This window comes from Schistocerca piceifrons, chromosome 4, assembly GCF_021461385.2.
Source record: "Schistocerca piceifrons isolate TAMUIC-IGC-003096 chromosome 4, iqSchPice1.1, whole genome shotgun sequence".
Lineage (NCBI taxonomy): Eukaryota > Metazoa > Arthropoda > Insecta > Orthoptera > Acrididae > Schistocerca > Schistocerca piceifrons.
In genome coordinates this window covers 6,054,290-6,072,887 of record NC_060141.1, presented here as the reverse complement: position 1 = coordinate 6,072,887, position 18,598 = coordinate 6,054,290, and positions in this window count along the sequence as shown.

The following is an 18,598-nucleotide window of genomic DNA, read 5'->3' as shown; positions in this document are numbered from 1 at the left end:
GTTGTGGGACCTTTCTATAGACGCTACTGCAGTTTACTATTAGCACATAAATAATGTTATTCCCTGTTGCATTTTGCCTACTCCATCTTGCCGCGTCTCAGGAGGCGTCTTGTCGGGCCTGGGGAGGGAATTCTCTAACCTAAAAAACCCACATGTGCACTCCACACGTACTCCGCTACCGTTGTAGCCGCTTCCTGCGTGTAGTGTACGTCTGACCTATTCAGGGGGACCCTACATTTCTCCACCCGATAGCGGAGGTCGAGAAATTTGCACCCCAGATCTCCGCAGAATCGTCTGAGCCTCTGGTTTAAGCCTTCTACTCGGCTCCAAACCATAGGACCGCGATCGGTTCTGGGAACGATACTACAAATAGTTAGCTCAGATTCCACCCCGCGAGCGAGGCTTTCCGCCTTCACCAACTCCGCCAACCGCCTGTACGAACTGAGGATGACCTCTGAACCCAGACGGCAGCAGTCATTGGTGCCGACATGAGCAACAATTTGCAGTCGGGTGCACCCAGTGCTCTCTATCGCCGCCGGCAGGGTCTCCTCCACATCTCGGATGAGACCCCCTGTAACCCCCCCACAAGAAATATTATTTAAATGAACCATGAACCATATGTAACCTCCCACGGAAATAATAATTAAATGAATTTTAAATATTGTAACCTCTGAACAAAATTGGTTCCCATTTACAATCTGTATGCAGAAATGCATCCACATGTAATGTAACCACAAAATTCAATTCCTAAACCCGGAAATAATAAAAAAATTCAGTAACCTGGTAAATTTTATGGCGACAGCAGCGCTGTGCCACAGCCCTGTATTCTGAATGAAAAAAAGGCAAAAATTCTTACCTCAATGAAAACTGCGAATATATCTGCTCTTACCTAAAACATTTTCGGCACAGCTCCGTGCAATGCTGGCCTATGCTTTGTGACTCGTGAAAGGAATTAATTATTCATTGGATAAAATCTTTAAATTGAAATGAATGCTTTTTTAAAAAAAATTACTTTATATTATAAAAATTATTATTGGGGCTTTTTTTTTTTTTGAAAGAAATTAAATGACAGTTAACATACACTATTAGATATGCGCAAGGCTGCTTCTTTACCTTCTACAATAATACTCATCCTCCAGAGTCCCGACCAGAGCAGACTGCCGACACGCCCCGACACGCGCAGACAACCGCCGACTACTGTCGACTCACGCAGACTACTACAGAAGACTACTGCCGACTAGCGACAAGCAACAACTAACTACATACAGCCCTCTGGTCAGAGACTCTCCTAAGTCTTACCTCTCACATAACCCTCCACTGGGGGGGGGGGGGGGGGGGGGGGGCAAAAATTTGGCAGCGATGGTGAGTCAATTGGACTTGTCATGAGCAACAAATTTTTCTTAATTAACTAAGTTTACAATCACAGAATATATACATATATATAAGTGCAGAACATGGAATAAAATATAGTGCACATGCACTGAGTACAGAACATATCAAGCAATGACAAAATGTATACACAATGAGTACAAAACATATTAACAAATGGCAAAAGTGCACATGCACTGTAGTACAGAACATATCAGGAAATCACAAAATGTATAGGCAATGAGTACAAATCATATTAACAAATGACATAAAGTGCACACAGACTGTAGTTTGTTTTCTTTTTACTATTTTACAAGAACTAGGATAGGAAAGGGAGGGATTGCATCATGGTTGTAGCACATTAGGTTGCACGCAGCTGCACTGAAAGTCCATATCTTTCTACAGAAGCACAACACCAAGTGAGACAATCTGAAGTTCTCTTCCTGAAGTATTTATCAGTGTAGCCAAGACACTGAACTGTTGTATTAATATTGTATGTTATCATTTTGGTAGTACATTAAGTACTCCAAATAGTGGGACTATATCTCCATTGTTCAAGGTGGTGGACAGCATGATGTGTCAACACCACACTCTTTCACCGACGTAGAATTAGTGCAAAAACCAAATATAGTGCTCCATGAGCATGAGGATAGACAGGACAAACGGATATTACAGTAATTTCTGGTAATTAGATCAGAAGGTGAAGGACATTAAGTCTTATGCCAGTCATCATTGAGAATTACACTAGTCTAACAACTGATTTGAGGAATTCGTGGCACTCATTGCCAGTTACTGAACATTTCTGTACCATGGATGAAGTACTACAGAATAAGGTTCATAAATAATCTGTTTACAGAGAACATTGGCACTCATTGGCCAGTTACAAATCATCAGAAGTCATCATTCAAAACAGGAGTTAATGAGTGTAGAGCATGCATGCATTATTACAAAATATCATTCACTATTACTCAGAACTCATCATTTAAGTGACATAAGACATAATTAAAATGTAACACTCTGTAACTATTACTCAAAGTCTGTGATTAGAAAACATCATTCAGTATTACTCATAACTCTTTTAGATTGGTAGAATTATTTGGAACTGGTAATACATTTTTTTTTTGTGCTAGCAATGCATTGCGTTGGGATCGATAATTAATTGCTGGGGCATAACAATATTTGCTTTTGACTTATTGCTGCAAATGAAGATGTGTAACGTCATTCGTCATGAGTCAGCTGTAGCAAGGTTATGAAACAAATAGAGTATATGTGATTACATTCATTAATGACACAGGTTTAATGACCAACTGCTTATAATTTCTCTTGCAAAAAATACAAAATTGATTATTAAGCTGAAAGAAGAAACGCATATTATGCTGAAAAGTAGTGAACTTAGAATTAACAGGTAATGAAATGTGTATAAAATATATATGTTCTCTATCTGTCCTTTCCAAAATCTTCAGTCATCATACCATGCGACATAAGACATACTGTCAAAACGAACTGCAACAAATACTTAAATAACTACATAGCATTAATACATAAACTTCAACATTATCCTCATCTGCAAAGAAAAACTTCATTATCATTACTATCATCACCCGCAAAGAAAAACTTCAATATCCATATCTACATAATTCCATTATTACCATCAGCTGTAAAGAAAAACTTCATTATCCATAGTAGGATATTCTTCATCACTATTCATCATCATTCATTATCATCTGCAAAAAAGTCACTTCATTATACAACTATTCATAGTATAAAGTTCCTTATTTCTAGCATATTTCATCACTAAAACTAAGATGTGTAGTTCTGTCTGACTGCCTGCATCAATGGCCTCGTATTCTGAAAGAAAAAATTAGTTAAGACTGCTATCATACGATGTGTATAGTAAATTCTTGTTAATGCTTGTTAATTCTGATCCATTTACTCTTCGTGACGAGGTATTGCATCTTCTTTCGTTCATTCCGAAGGTGAAATTCCCATTTCTGTTTAATTTATTTCTTTTACACGTTATTTCTTTCTGAAAATGATGAACAATGATTAATGTCTTGCATTTAAATCATATACCCATTAAATAAAAGCTGCTTTCTAGTGATATAATTTAGCATACAGCATAGCATGACAGAAAACGTAATATGTCAAAAAACATAGACAGTGCTCAGATGCAAAAATGTACACAGAGTATAACAATGTAGCAAAAAAAAAAAAAATGTAAAAATAGTCACGATGTTAAGATATCATAAGGCAAAATGTCAAAGTCAACTGGTGTTTGTTATATCTTCAATATTTCATAGTGCATACAAACAAAACAGGAAAACAATCTTACATACATAAAAAATAGAAAATGTGCACGGTCTGATGTGTAACAACAAGAAATGCCTCTCTTTGTTCAGCTTGTATGTTGTGTAGTTGATAGAGGCGAGAGTTGAAGACTTTAATGGAGAAATAATTTGATAAAATTAATATGTCACTAGATAGAATCGCATAATTGGTCATAAAATATGTAAGTTTATCTGGAAAAATGTGCACGGTCAGATGTGTAACGACAAGAAAAGCGACCTGCTAACCTTACAACCTTACCTTGCCGGGCACTTGCCAAGAAAAAATACGATAATCATCAGTAAGTGTTCATGTGAATATAATTGCATAAGTGGTCATAAAAAAATCAGGAGATGACATTACAGTGTGATAAATCATAAAGTATGTTCATTCAATAAAAGGTTTGATGTTGGAGACGTGGTGGTTCCCTTTGGATTTTCTGGTTCTCAAAGTTTCGACGTGTACTACATTGGGGTGAGGAATGCTACGAATTCGATATGGACCTGCATATAGAAGCTCAAATTTACTACATCTACTTTTTCCTCTATTAGATAAATAACGTGTGCGTACTAATATCTTCTGTCCAATGTGAAAGTCACGGCGTATACAAACCTGTTTTTGCTGTCTTCTCCGGCGCTCTGCGGCACGTTTGATGTTGTTCAGCGCAATGTCAATTATTTCATGGCGTCGTAGTCGACGAGATGTAGGAAAGGTTACTAATTCTTTAATTTTGCTAGGTGGTTCAACATTTTTCAGTATATCAGACGGAGATAGCATAGTAGATTCATTTGGTATGGAATTAATTACATCCTGGAATGAGAGTATGTGTGTGTCCCAATCAATATGTTTTTTATGGCAGTATATTCTACACAGTTTACCAATTTCTTTCATTAATCGTTCACAAGGGTTCGAAGAAGCATGGTACCTGGATATATAGATTGGAGAAATGTTTCTAGCTCGTAACATACATGTCCATATGGCAGATCGAAACTGTGATCCATTATCGGAAATTATTTTCAATACATTCCCTACATGAAATATAAAATGTTTTACAAATGCTTTCGAAACAGTTTTAGCAGTAGCTTTGCACAACGGAGTGAAGGTAACAAATTTTGAAGTGAGTTCAACAGCGACAAAGGTGTAGCAAAAACCTTTATTAGTTCTGGGAATCGGACCAAAAATGTCTACAGCGGCCATATGTCTTAATTTGACAGGTACAATGGGATGTGATGGAGGAATATGTGAAGTCGTGTCTGACTTAGCTTTCTGGCAGATTTTACATGACGCTAAAACTCGTCGAATACGTTTCTCCACGTTCGCAAAATAACAGTTCTGTCTCAGTATAAGAAAACATTTTCTGACTCTGTAATGTGCGTAACTTAAATGAGTATACCAGATTAATTTGTTATCAAGTTCGTCAGGAATGCATAATAACCAATTGTTGCTGTCAGGGTGAGAGTGGCGAAACAGAATGTCATTGCGTGCAGTGTAATGGTTTCTAATGGTAACATTATTCCTATCTTGCCAAAGGTGTTTAATCTCTTTCCATACGTTGTCTTTATTCTGCTCTTGTGCTATGTCCTGTAATGACGACGAAATGAAATTTTCAAATGCAACTTGTTGAATGTACATGACGCTGAAATTTGCTTTGCAGAAGTTGGTTGCGATGTCTTGCTGATTGTTGCTAAGAGAACGAGATAGTGCGTCTGCTACAATATTTTGTGTACCGGGAATGTGAACAATTGTAAAATTAAATTCCTGCAAATAAAGTTTCCATCTACTTAATCTGTCGTGTGTAAATTTAGCGGAAAGTAAAAACTGCATCGCTCTATGATCTGTGTAAACGGTCGTATGTCTTCCATAAAGAAAATGCCGAAATATCGTAAATTCCCAAACAACACATAGTGTTTCAAGTTCTGTAACAGAATAATTGCGTTCAGCAGGTGACAGAATTCAACTCGCAAAGTCGATGTTTTTAATTACTGTAGTGCCATCTTCTTCAATTTCCTGATAAATGTGTACGCCTAAAGCGGTGTTAGAACTGTCGGTGGCAATGGAAAAATTTCTAGTAAGATCTGGATGTGATAAAAGTGGTGCATTCAACAAAGCATGTTTCAAATAACATTTTCGTGAACAAGATTCTGTGTATCTGAAGTATTGTCTACGTTACTGGAAGATGCAACCTGTACTGTATCTAGTCAAATTCTATCTGACGTGCTATTATTTACGGGAGGATGCTGTGGCATTTCGACTATTTGAACTGTTCTGTTATTTCTTCCTGACGTATTTCGTTCGGAATGATACCTACTGTCTGGTTCATTCATGATAATCTGTTGTTGTGGATGATTCTGCTGCTGATAAGACCGACTGTTATTAAACGTACGCTGAAAATTGCGCTCATTACTTTTACGTCTGTCATGATAGTCATTTCTACACGGTGCATTGCGATAGGAATTGAAATAGTGTGTTTTCTGTACGTACTGATTCCCTTGTTGCTGTGCGTTACTATTTGTTGGAGCTGACGCCATACGTGTAGGCGGTGAAACATTAAAGCTTGGTTGACCTTGTACATTACATTGTTGGTTAGGTATGCTAACCGGTTGGCTTTCATGCTGTTGCGGTGAAAAACGTCTAATGTTACCAAAATATGGTTCCTGTTGCTGATAATTTTGACGATACTGATAATTAAAATTTTGTCTGTTATTAAAGTTCTAATGGTTGTCGTTCCTGAAGCGTCTATTAGCTTTGCTATTGAAGTTGCGTGGCTGATCGTAATTGCTGTATGTTTGTTGACCTTGGTTATTATATGAAAAAGTTTTGTTTATAAAGGAATAATCCGATTACTGCACTTCCAAAAGCTGTAACAGATCTCTGAATACCGAAATATTTTCTTTCTGCAGACCCGTTAAAAGTGACACTCTTAATGATCGTGGTAATTTAGAAATACATAATTGAATAAGTGGAGATTCACTGTATGGTTCACTTAAGTACTGGTTTTGTTGGACCATGTGTTCAAAAAATTGCGTGACACTGGGAAAATTCGAGTTCTCATAATTCGGTAAACTAATTAATTGATCCTTAATTCCGCGCTGTGTCGTCTTCGACCAGTACGCTGACAGAAAAGCATTCTGAAATTCTTCTACCGAGTAGCATTGTCTCGCGATCGGTCTCATATGAGTTGCCGGTTCGAATTCCGTAAAACTGAAAATAAATTCAAGTTTATGTGTTGCGGGCCAAGCCGGTGGAAAAGCAAAGCTAAATTGTTGTATCCAATACAATGGGTGAATCTGTGTTCTGTCATTTTTAAATACTTTAAATTTTCTCACTGATAGAAAATGTTTGTAGCCAAAATTATCGTCTCTGTATGTCTGAACAGGTTCAGGATTGTATGAGAATGTATTTGTCGGTGATTGTTCAGAATCTAAGTCACGTACTCTCTGTAAATTACCTAAATTATACTGGCTGTGTGAGTGTGACAAATGTTCGGAATGTGCCGTATGCTGTGACGTGTTATTGACTGAAACATTTTTCATCTCTGTCACTTCTTGCTGTAAAGTTGACAATTTTCTACGTAATGTATTATTGGACGAATCTATCTCACTGATCGTCTGCTGTAAATTTTGGAATTCAGGTGTTTGATTAAACGTAATCGGTGAAGTATCGTCTGATTTGCTGTCATTATTACTTTCAATAACGTCAATACGACTGGCCAATTCATCATATTTTTCAGTCAGTATTTTTACCTGATCATAGTTTTTAGTGTCACAAGCATTAATTTGTTTTTGTATTTTACGTGTGGTTTCGTTCAATTTTTTAACTTCTGCTTTGATGACATCGGAATCCTGTATTAGTTCTAATTGTTCAAGTCTATCGGTCACTGTCTGAAAGTCTACTGTGTGTGTATCTGTTTTCGATTTAAGATCGGAAATTTCATCACGCAATTCGGTGTTCAACTGTTTGATAGTATTAATTTCGTCTGATACTGTAGCAATATTGTTGTCTATGTATGTTTTTGCTTTCGTAAACAAATAGCGTTTATCTTCCTGTCTCTGTGCAGTAATTGTTTCCATGACTTGTCGTTTTACTTTATTTTGTTCCTGTATGAATTTACGGTAATGCGTTTCATTGTTTTGTAGGTGGTGATTAAAACGTTCGTCAATTTGGCTGTTCTGTTGGTCGAATTTCGCGTCTACTTTTGCATCCAGTGTGCGCGAAAGTTCTGCTGACATTAATTTAAACTCGTCGCGTAACTGTGTTGCATTTTCAGAGCATTGTTTACCGACTGCACTAATTTCGTCTCTAAGTGATTCTGTTGTAGCTGCTTGCGTATTCCTTAATTCTTGAGCAACAGATCTAATTTCTTCACTACTTTTCCTAGCACAAACCTTAATTTCCTCACGTAATTGTTCTTTAGTATCATGACATTGCGCGACAACGGCTGTAATCTGTTCACTAAGCGGTTTGGAATTGTTATCTAGTTTTTCATTAAGATGTTTGTTCTGTTCACTAAGTTGTTTGAAATTTTCAATAACATTGTCTTGTTTTTCATTAAGTTGTTTGAAATTTTCATTAAGGTTGTCTTGTTTTTCATTAAGGTTGTCTTGTTTTTCATTAAGGTTGTCTTGTTTTTCATTAAGTTGTTTGAAACTGTTGTCTTGTTTTTTTTATTATGTTCATTAATTTGTAGCAACAATGGCATAATTTGATCCGAGCCAAAATTAGCAACTCTATTCTCTGTGCTGTGTGTTGGTGTATCTGCATTTGTCGCGTTTTCTGTAACTATTTGGTCATTCTGTAATTCTTGAAAAGGTTTGCCAATCGGATATGCTCTGTTGGACACTAAATCGGAATCAAATAAATCTGCCGTACTTTGAGTACACTGTTCATTTTCGTTAGAAAAATTTATCTGTTCACAATTCAAATTTTTAAATCTGGTGTGTTAAACTGGGTAACGTTCATTGTAACAGAACATCCCGCGTCTTCAATTGTCGTTAAATTAACAGAGGAGACAATTGAATTTGTTTGCTCATCAGCCGGCCGAAGTGGCCGTGCGGTTAAAGGCGCTGCAGTCTGGAACCGCAAGACCACTACGGTCGCAGGTTCGAATCCTGCCTCGGGCATGGATGTTTGTGATGTCCTTAGGTTAGTTAGGTTTAACTAGTTCTAAGTTGTAGGGGACTAATGACCTCAGCAGTTGAGTCCCATAGTGCTCAGAGCCATTTGAACCATTTTTTGCTCATCATTAGCATTAAAATCATTACTAATGGTCGGTGGGCACTGATTGTCTGTAAATGGAAGATTGTCATCATTCACTGAGTGTCGCAAGTATTATCGGTCAAATTATTAGAGTCGGCTATTTCACTCATTGCACATCGCGATGTACTGTTAACAGTTTTTCGCGGCATTTTAACACAAATCAAAATTAAGCACAAAAATGAAACAAGGACAATGCAAAATGCAACAAACACAATTACAACAAAGAGCAACAAATTGCCGATGATCTGTAAAAGAAAGAGTGACAAATTAGTAAATGCGTTGCGCCAGATGCAAACTACATTTAAGTAAATAAGAGTAGATATATGACTACTTATCAGAAGATTCACAAAGAAAAACGATCCTGGCCGGATGTCGTCAAGTGTAACCTCCCCACAAGAAATATTATTTAAATGAACCATGAACCAAATGTAACCTCCCATGGAAATAATAATTAAATGAATTTTAAATATTGTAACCTCTGAACAAAATTGGTTCCCATTTACAATCTCTGTGCAGAAATGCATTCACATTTAATCTAACCACAAAATTCAGTACCTAAACCCGGAAATAATAAAAAAATTCAGTAACCTGGTAGATTTTATGACGACAGAAGCGCTGCGCCACGGCCCTGCACTCTGAATAAAAAAAGTAAAATTCTTACCTCAATAAAAGCTGCGAATATATCTGCTCTTACCTAAAACATTTTCGGCACAGCTCGGTGCAGTGCTGGCCTATGCTTTGTGACTCGTGAAAGGAATTAATTATTCATTGGATAAAATCTTTAAATTGAAATGAATGCTTTTTTAAAAAAAATTACTTCATATTATAAAAAATATTATTGGGGCTTTTTTGTGAAAGAAATTAAATGACAGTTAACATACATTATTAGATATGCGCAAGGCTGCTTCTTTACCTTCTACAATAATACTCATCGTCCAGAGTCCCGACCAGAGCAGACTGCCGACACGCCCCGACACGCGCAGACAACCGCCGACTACTGTCGACTCACGCAGACTACTGCAGACTACTGAAGACTACTGTCGACTAGCGACAAGCAACAACTAACTACATACTGCTCTCTGGTCAGAGACTCTCTTAAGTCTTGCCTGTTGCAGGCAGCGCATACATCGCATACCTCTTACACCCCGGCAAGCAGACACTGGCCTTCTTTCCCGACCTTTCCGCTATTTCCCTAAGGGGCTCAAAATATCACCCGCCTAACGTTGGAGCTCCAAGTCACTAATAAATCCCTCCCCCCGTGTGCCTGCTCGGACCTTGCTGCAGGAGCGGCCACATGTCCACTCACAGACAGAGCGGGCGATGCCACACGGCCAGCCTCCACATTGACCCTCCGCCTCGTGCGCCGCGAACGCCGCTGAACCCGCCACTCCCCTTGGGGAGAGGGTGGCCCAACCGCGCCCGATACCCGCGAAGATGTATCGACAGCAGGGACAGTGGGCGAAGCATGTAATACCTGGGGTGTAGCATGCGATGCACCAGACTCCCCACTGCCGCTACACTCCGAGGTAGCAGCCAGAAGACGGGTGACCGCTATTTGCTCGTTTTCAACAACAAGCAGTTAACTTTTCAGTAATTACCACTACAGCAGTCTTTCTGCAATATATAGGGTAAATAATAACTCCATCGACCAAGTTTCAAATCAAAACAAGAACAAATTCAAGTAAATCTGGCCTCCGCGTACCTTAACAGCTATGAGCAGTTGTTGATCTTCGATACTGTCAGACACATCTGCTGTACTCCAAGCTCTTTGCTTTCCATATTTTAGGTGAAGGAAGTGCGGAACAGCACAAGAAAACAATGTACAGTAAACTTGGGCTCTGAAACGCGCACCTTAAGACCTGTGAGCACCTGTTCAGAAGAAGGAATGTGGTTCACAGCAGCGAATATGAACAAGTGCTCGTAGAGCTTAATACATGCTTGTTACAGTCATGTTTGTTTTCTAGATGTTTTTTCTTGTTTTGGGCGCCTCAGGGTTTGTCGGTGGAGTTCTTGTTCACCCTATATAATAGGAGGGTTGGAACTTAAATGGTGGCAACTATTTATTCACAACCGATACAATAGAGTTACATGTTTGTACCTGTTACTGTCCTTCAATGTAGTGACGAACGTTGGGTAGAACCCATTGCCAGCGATGTGGAGGGCGTAGTATACCGTTAGCAGAGCCTGTTCTGTTGATGGTGCGAATGGAGCGGTCTACTGCCTGTCGAATCTCTGGAACAGTCCTGAAGCGAATGCCACGAAGTGGTTCCTTCATCTTCGGAATCAAATCAGAGTCACAAGGAATTAAGTTCGGGGAGTATGGTGGATGGCACAGTACTTCCCAGTCCCATCGGCCGAACAGAGCAGCCACAGCTTGCGCTGTATGCGCCCGCGCATTGACGCGCAAAATGATGGGTGGGTTGCGCAGGAAGTGTCGCCGCTTCCCTCGCAAAGCTGGTCGCAGATGATGCCCCAAAAACGAACAGTAATACTGTGCACTGACGGTGTGCCGTGGAGGATAACACCATCACAGTCGTACACCAGAATCACCACAACTTTAGACCGCTCCGTTCGCACCTTCAACAGAACAGGCTCTGCTAACGGTATACTACGCCTTCCATATCGCTGGCGACAGGTTCTGCACAACGCCAGTGACTACTTTGAAGGACAGTAACAGGTGCAAACATGTAACTGTTTTGTATCGGTTGTGAATAAATAGTTGCCACTATTTAAGTTTCAAACTACGTTGCATGGGGGCTTTATTATTTATAAAGAATGCAAATACTTTTAATTTTTTAGTCGCTGTATGTTCGATTACGAAGTGTCGTAAACGGTTGGCCCTGACTAGTATTTGTACGCAGTCTGACTGCATAGAACAACAACAAAGAATGAAATGAAATTTCCGTTAACACATTCAATTAATTAAGTCCCCAGCAACTATAAAACCTACGAAACCAAAGCACAAGTATAACTGTTCTGTGTGTGGAAGTGTGACTCAACGTACACATCTGGCACGGTTCTTCTTCAATAAGACAAGAAATTTCAAATACCATTTATACTGAAGTGATAAGAAAAAATTAGAAATACTATAATTGCGCAAGAAAACCAGAGTTACACTCTAATACAAGAACACAAGCCAGATGCTTTGTTGACTGAACCTGTAACGACGCATTATTCAAGACATTGAAATAATGAGAAAAAAAAGAAAAGGAGTCTTGTTACCTTCATTTATATTGATGAAAAGCACTCTAATCATTACAATATCTCCACACCGACTCGCTACTACCACATCTCAACAAGAACTCTCCACTACCACTTCTCGACAAGAACTTTTCACTACGACATCTCAGCAAGCACTGACTACTACGAGTTCTCAACAAGCACTGCACTCCGCTACTTCTCAATAATCACTGCCAGTGGAGGCGGCCGAACAAAACTCTCTGGCGCGATCTCTGGCGCTGTGGCTCAGTGTAGCCACCTTTCAACGTATTTATACCTACGTATGTTTGTATTCGTTATTTGTAAGAGTTCGTGTGAGTGTGTTGCCTTTCTCCTCCCAAACCGGCGTAAGACCAGATCTAGCCACAAGACAATTTCGTGGAAATATTCACTGTGATATCAAGTATTGTGTGTTAAGCTGAATCTGTCAAAAGGAGCGTATGCACAACGAGGAGAGAGTATCGTTTCGGCTGTTCTGACCAGATACGGTACAATGGTTTGTGGCTTATGTCACCGATTTTCCAACTTAAATAAAAATTTCCGGAGCAGTCCTATCTAATACAGTTGTAACAGACAGCTGCCAGGGAACCGGTGATGAAAAGGCTTAATAAGTACATCTAAAGTGTGAAGATCCATCGCCGCTGACTTGACGCGGTATACCTGCGCAGCGTTATTGTAGCAACAACTTACTCTGTAGCTTTAGGTAAACAGTTTTAACAAAGCAATCATGAAAACTAGTCATAGACGAAGTTGTAAATCGAAGACGAAAGAAGAGAGTTTCCCCGTGACAACTACAGAATGAAAATTAGTTTCAAACTGATGTTGTAAAACACGTTACATCAAAGTAATGTGCTGATTTTTATCATAAGGTTAGTTTCTTTCAATTTGTGTCACTAGTGTAAACCCGGAAGACAAAAACGGTTTAAAGAAACTGAGAATACCTGTCCAAGTTTAATATTTTAAATGACTCTGAAGTATACCAAATGCCAGCACTACACAGCAGGAAGCGACTTTCCTGAAGCGGGAGGTGAAACTTGCGTAAAAGGAGTCTGATGTTTGAAAAAGAGGATACGTCAAACTTGCTGTGGGAAGAGGGTGGGTTTCATCAGACGCTAAGCGCAGCTCGTCAGATAGCAAAGCAGTGACCACACATATCGGGGATTACGAGTAAGTCCCTCACTACAAGATACCCTATCCGCCGTAGGTCCAACAGTAGGCTGAATGAAAATGGGAAACACGTAGGCAACCTCAGCAGGGATGGCCCCAAGTCTACAGTAGCACTTAAAGGGATTCAGGTTGCATATAACACGCTCTCGCAACTTTGTGCAGTAGACCCAAAGCAAATATCTGTTATAAGGAATGAGAAAGGTGACGTCACGGGTAACAGAGGTAATGAGGACGTTGTGATATTCGACAGTGATGGATATCGTGCTAAAATGTGCCCCTCCACCCCATCCCGCGTTTTCAAACAGTTAGAGCCACAGTATGTTCCGAGTGGAAGGTAAAAGTATGCTCGCTGTACTCACACTACATAAACACAGACGTATGAATTATCACTCCGCAAAAAACTACCCCCGGTGCTAGTAATGAACTTGTTACCTCGTGATCTTGTCATGAAATAGCAATCACCAACAGCCTCCTCCGAATACCAAAATATTTTGTCGACGCACACATGCATAGGGAGAAATGATCGTCATAATAAAATAAGAGAGATAAGAGCTCACACCCAGAGATGTAAGTGTTTGTTTTTTCTGCGCGTTGTTCGAGAGTGAAATGGGAGAGAAATAGCTTGAACCTCCTCCTGAAAAGTGCTGTCTCGAAATTTCAATAGTAACTCTCTCCGTGATGCACAACGCCTCTCTTGTCTGCCAGGGGAGTTTGTTTAGCATCTCCGTAACGCTCTCTCGCCAGTTAAACGATCCCGTAACGAAACTCGCCGTTCTTCGATGGATCTTCTCTATCTCCTCTACTAGTCCTACCTGATAGGGATCCCAGATCGGGCGAATCGGGCGAACTAGCACCTTATAAGCCACTTCTCTCGTGGATGCGTTACATTTCCTTAAGATTCTTCCGATAAATCTGAGTCTGGTGTCTACTTTTCGCACTATCTGTGTTCTTTTATTAACCGCTGAGACTCCACTGGCAGACGTTACAAGAGAGGCATTTCAGACAACATTGCGAACTGCAAAAAAGTACTCCCTTAGAAGACTCAGTCAACATCCTGCTTTCTGGTAACATATTGATGACAAGACTATTAAGCTGAAATTGGAGATACCAGAGCTCACTTCTAGACTCAGCAGCAGCTCTTCCCGTGCGCACTGTGGCTGGAACAGGAAGAGGTCAGAGTGACAAGTAATGGCACGCGAAGTGCCCTGCGGGGTACAGGTGTCGATGTAGACTGGTAAGCTCTGGGGAAGCGAACGCTGCTTCAGACGGGAACTGGGGCGCGGCCAGCGACCGCGTTGTGACGCAGGCAGCCTCTGCCCTCTGCCCTCTGCCCGCTGCCGGCTGCCCGCTGCCCTCTGCCCTCTGCCCTCTGCCCTCTGCCCTCTGCCCGCTGCCGGCTGCCCGCTGCCGGCTGCCCGCTGCCCTTGCCGGCTGCCCGCTGCCCTCTGCCCTCTGCCCTCTGCCCTCTGCCCTCTGCCCTCTGCCCTCTGCCCTCTGCCCTCTGCCCTCTGCCCTCTGCCCTCTGCCCTCTGCCCTCTGCCCTCTGCCCTCTGCCCTCTGCCCTCTGCCCTCTGTCGGCTGCCGGCTGCCCGCTGACCTCTGCCGGCTGCCGGCTGCCCGCTGACCGCTGCCCTCTGCCCTCTGCCCTCTGCCCTCTGCCCTCTGCCCTCTGCCGGCTGCCCGCTGCCCTCTGCCCGCTGCCCTCTGCCCTCTGCCCTCTGCCCTCTGCCCGCTGCCCTCTGCCGGCTGCCCGCTGCCCTCTGCCCGCTGCCGGCTGCCCGCTGCCCTCCGCCCGCTGCCGGATGCCCGCTGCCCTTGCCGGCTGCCCTCTGCCCTCTGCCCTCTGCCCACTGCCCTCTGCCCTCTGCCCTCTGCCCGCTGCCCTCTGCCCTCTGCCGGCTGCCCGCTGCCCGTGCCGGCTGCCCTCTGCCCTCTGCCCTCTGCCGGCTGCCGGCTGCCCGCTGCCCTCTGCCCTCTGCCCGCTGCCCGCTGCCCTCTGCCCTCTGCCCGCTGCCGGCTGCCGGCTGCCCTCTGCCCTCTGCCCGCTGCCGGCTGCCCGCTGCCCGCTGCCCTTGCCGGCTGCCCGCTGCCCGCTGCCCTCTGCCCGCTGCCCGCTGCCCTCTGCCCTCTGCCCTCTGCCCGCTGCCCTCTGCCCTCTGCCCTCTGCCCTCTGCCCTCTGCCCTCTGCCCTCTGCCCTCTGCCCTCTGCCCTCTGCCCTCTGCCCTCTGCCCTCTGCCCTCTGCCGGCTGCCGGCTGCCCGCTGCCCTCTGCCCTCGCCGGCTGCCCTCGGCCCTCGGCCCTCGGCCCTCGGCCCTCGGCCCTCGGCCCTCGGCCCTCGGCCCTCGGCCCTCGGCCCTCGGCCCTCGGCCCTCGGCCCTCGGCCCTCGGCCCTCGGCCCTCTGCCCTCTGCCCGCTGCCGGCTGCCGGCTGCGCCCCGCGACACTCGGGGGCGGCGGTCGAGAGGCTGGAAACCGCGCGGGCTCGCCGCAGTGCCGCCAACCTGGCCCGCGCAGACACACAGCCCGCTGCCGCGACACGGCGAACCGACACATCGCAAGTGGAAGCAACGATACCAGCGTGAGTACGCGGCGTTTCCTGGGTACGCATTTGTTCCAGTCATCTATTCCTCCTCTCTCTGTCCCTCCTCACCTCCCTCTGTCCACCTCCTCAACCCCCCCCCCCCCCTGTCCACCTCATCCTGTCTCTCTCTGTGTTCAGCTTCTTTTACTCCCTCTGTCAGTCTGCTTCTCCCCCTCTGCCACGTGCTAATTCCCCTTTTTTATCTCCTCCAACTCCTCTAATTCCATCTCCTCCTTCCCCTCTCTTTCCCAATCTCCTCTACTCCCTCTCTCTATCCATCTCCTGCTCCCTTATCTCTCTCTCTCTTTCTGCTCCTTTTTCCTTTCTGTGTCCATCTCCTCCCCTTTCCTTTCTGTTTCGATCTCCTCCTCTCCCTCTCTCTGCCCATTTCTTCCTCCCCATCCGTCTGTTCATCTCCTTCTCCCCCATCTCTCTCTCTCTTCCTCCCCATCTCTCTATGCATCTCTTCTTCCTCCTGTCTCTACCTATGTCTTCCTTCCCCTCACTGTCTGTCCATCTCCTCGTCCCCCCTTCTCTCTCCACGTTATCGCACACACACCAATAGGAGGCTGGTGGTTCTTACCATTGCAATATTTATTTCCAGACTGTAGCTAATGTATGTACCAAATTTGACTAAAATCGTTGTAGGGGTTTCGGAAGAGCTTTCTAACCTTGACTTCGCTCGCATACGCTCATTTAAGATATATTCCACATACATTTAACGCATTTCACGCCTATTTGTACACATATTTGAACTGTATATCTATCGAATTTCGCCCTGCTGCTTAATTTTCACTCAGTTCAATGTTTATGACGTCGTATCTCCGGAACTATTGTAACTAACCTGATTCTACGGGTTATTACGTTGAAAATCGGGTCGCTACCGACTCTAACCGTACAACTAACAAAGGTTTGGCTGAGTCGGAAAATAAATTAATTTGATCACAGACCAAAACTCATAAAAATGTATACGTCGTGATGTCGCTCATAGGGGATGCGATGTAGTTAATAGTATTGCCCGTGCACTGTTCTCGAGAATCAAACATTTAAAATAAAATAGAAAATGCAGGAACACTGTGCATAAGATCAGCTCCCAGTAATAGATCTGAAAATAAGACTTAATATAAAGCATTTGTTTTAAAATAAAAGGGGAAACCAATCACTGGACCTGTGCGTAAGGAAACGCGTTGGATGTGCTAGCGGGAAAGCTACGAGGTGAGTGGCTTGGGTGCAAAAACGTAACCTCGGAGTACAAGAGAAAATTGTGCATAAAATCATTTATTCCTAAGATATAGATGTGAGGCATGTACACAATTCCTGATAACATTAATTCCTAAAACATTAAAGAAAAGCATCGATACATTCACCGTTACAATCTACACCTAAAAGCACGGGTGTGAATCATTCATGCAACTGCTGTTGCCTGATAACTGATCGCAATAACTCGTGAAACGGTACACGTTTCGCAGTACACCCCCGTACCCACGTGGTTTGTGGAGACGCAATTTCTAGGTATCGTGGCCAAGTTGGAACAATATCACATCACACAATCATGAACAGTTAACATTCTTTAAAACAAACATGAGACCGGACAGTTTGTGATGACGGTAGCGCAACAAACTCTAATGTTCATCCTCGTGGTTGGCTCCCCGCGGACGAAAGATACAGAAAGCAAGGAAAATTTATGAGAAGGCAAAGCTATCAATGTTTAGAAAAATGAAAGCTTATACAGGCACAGTTGAAGGCAAACAGACATTCATACAGAAGCGAGTGCTCACTTCTTATCGACACCTTTGTGTGGCGCTCTTCCGCTGGATCCAAGTCTGCTACAAAAATTTACTAAAAGAAAAATGTGCCAAAGTTTTGCATTCCTTGCTGCGACAAGGCTAAGCAATCTTTCAGAGCTGAAAAGCGAGACCAAAAGCTAACAGCTCTCCTCTCGCCAAGTAACAACGCACCACGCGGTCAGTCTAACTCACCCTTCTTCGACTGGAGCTCAGCTGTGGACGCTTCCCGTACCGGCGGCAGACTGCCTCCCTTTTACTTCTCCAGCCTCTTCCACGCTCCGCGTGGCCCGGAAAACCCAAAGATGCCATTTCCGCCACCAACCAAACGCAGGTGGATTTCTCACAAGTAGCGCAAACCTCTTTGCCTACTTGACCACTACTAGAGTTGGCTATTCTGTACAACTGCTGCTGAATCTGTACGACTATCGCAGACTTTCTGCAGCAGACTACGCCACCGTCTAGCGGCGTGACACACAACCACATTCATTCAATCATACCACTGTGAGAGTAAAGAGAATAGAGAAACAAGGAAAAGAAAAAGAAATGCTAGTGAAAATGGGCTACCGGACTAATGAAAGGCGGCTACAGGACCCTTTCACTATGTGCTGCATAATGCTATAATGTTGCGAGTACATACAGTCGTATGTGTGCATACTCTCTGTGAAATGTGTTGCGAATACAGTTAGTACTAATAAAGTGGTAAATTATAGCTATGTGTCGAACAATGCTGTATTTCTCTAGGTACATTCAGCGGCATATGCAGATACTATGTGCGAAAAGTGTTGCAAATATAGTTAGCAGCAACGAAGTAATAAATTTAAACGTCTTGAATGCTGTGGCAGTTTTCAACACATCTCAGTAACTGACGTTATATCTCCTGAACTATATGTCATAC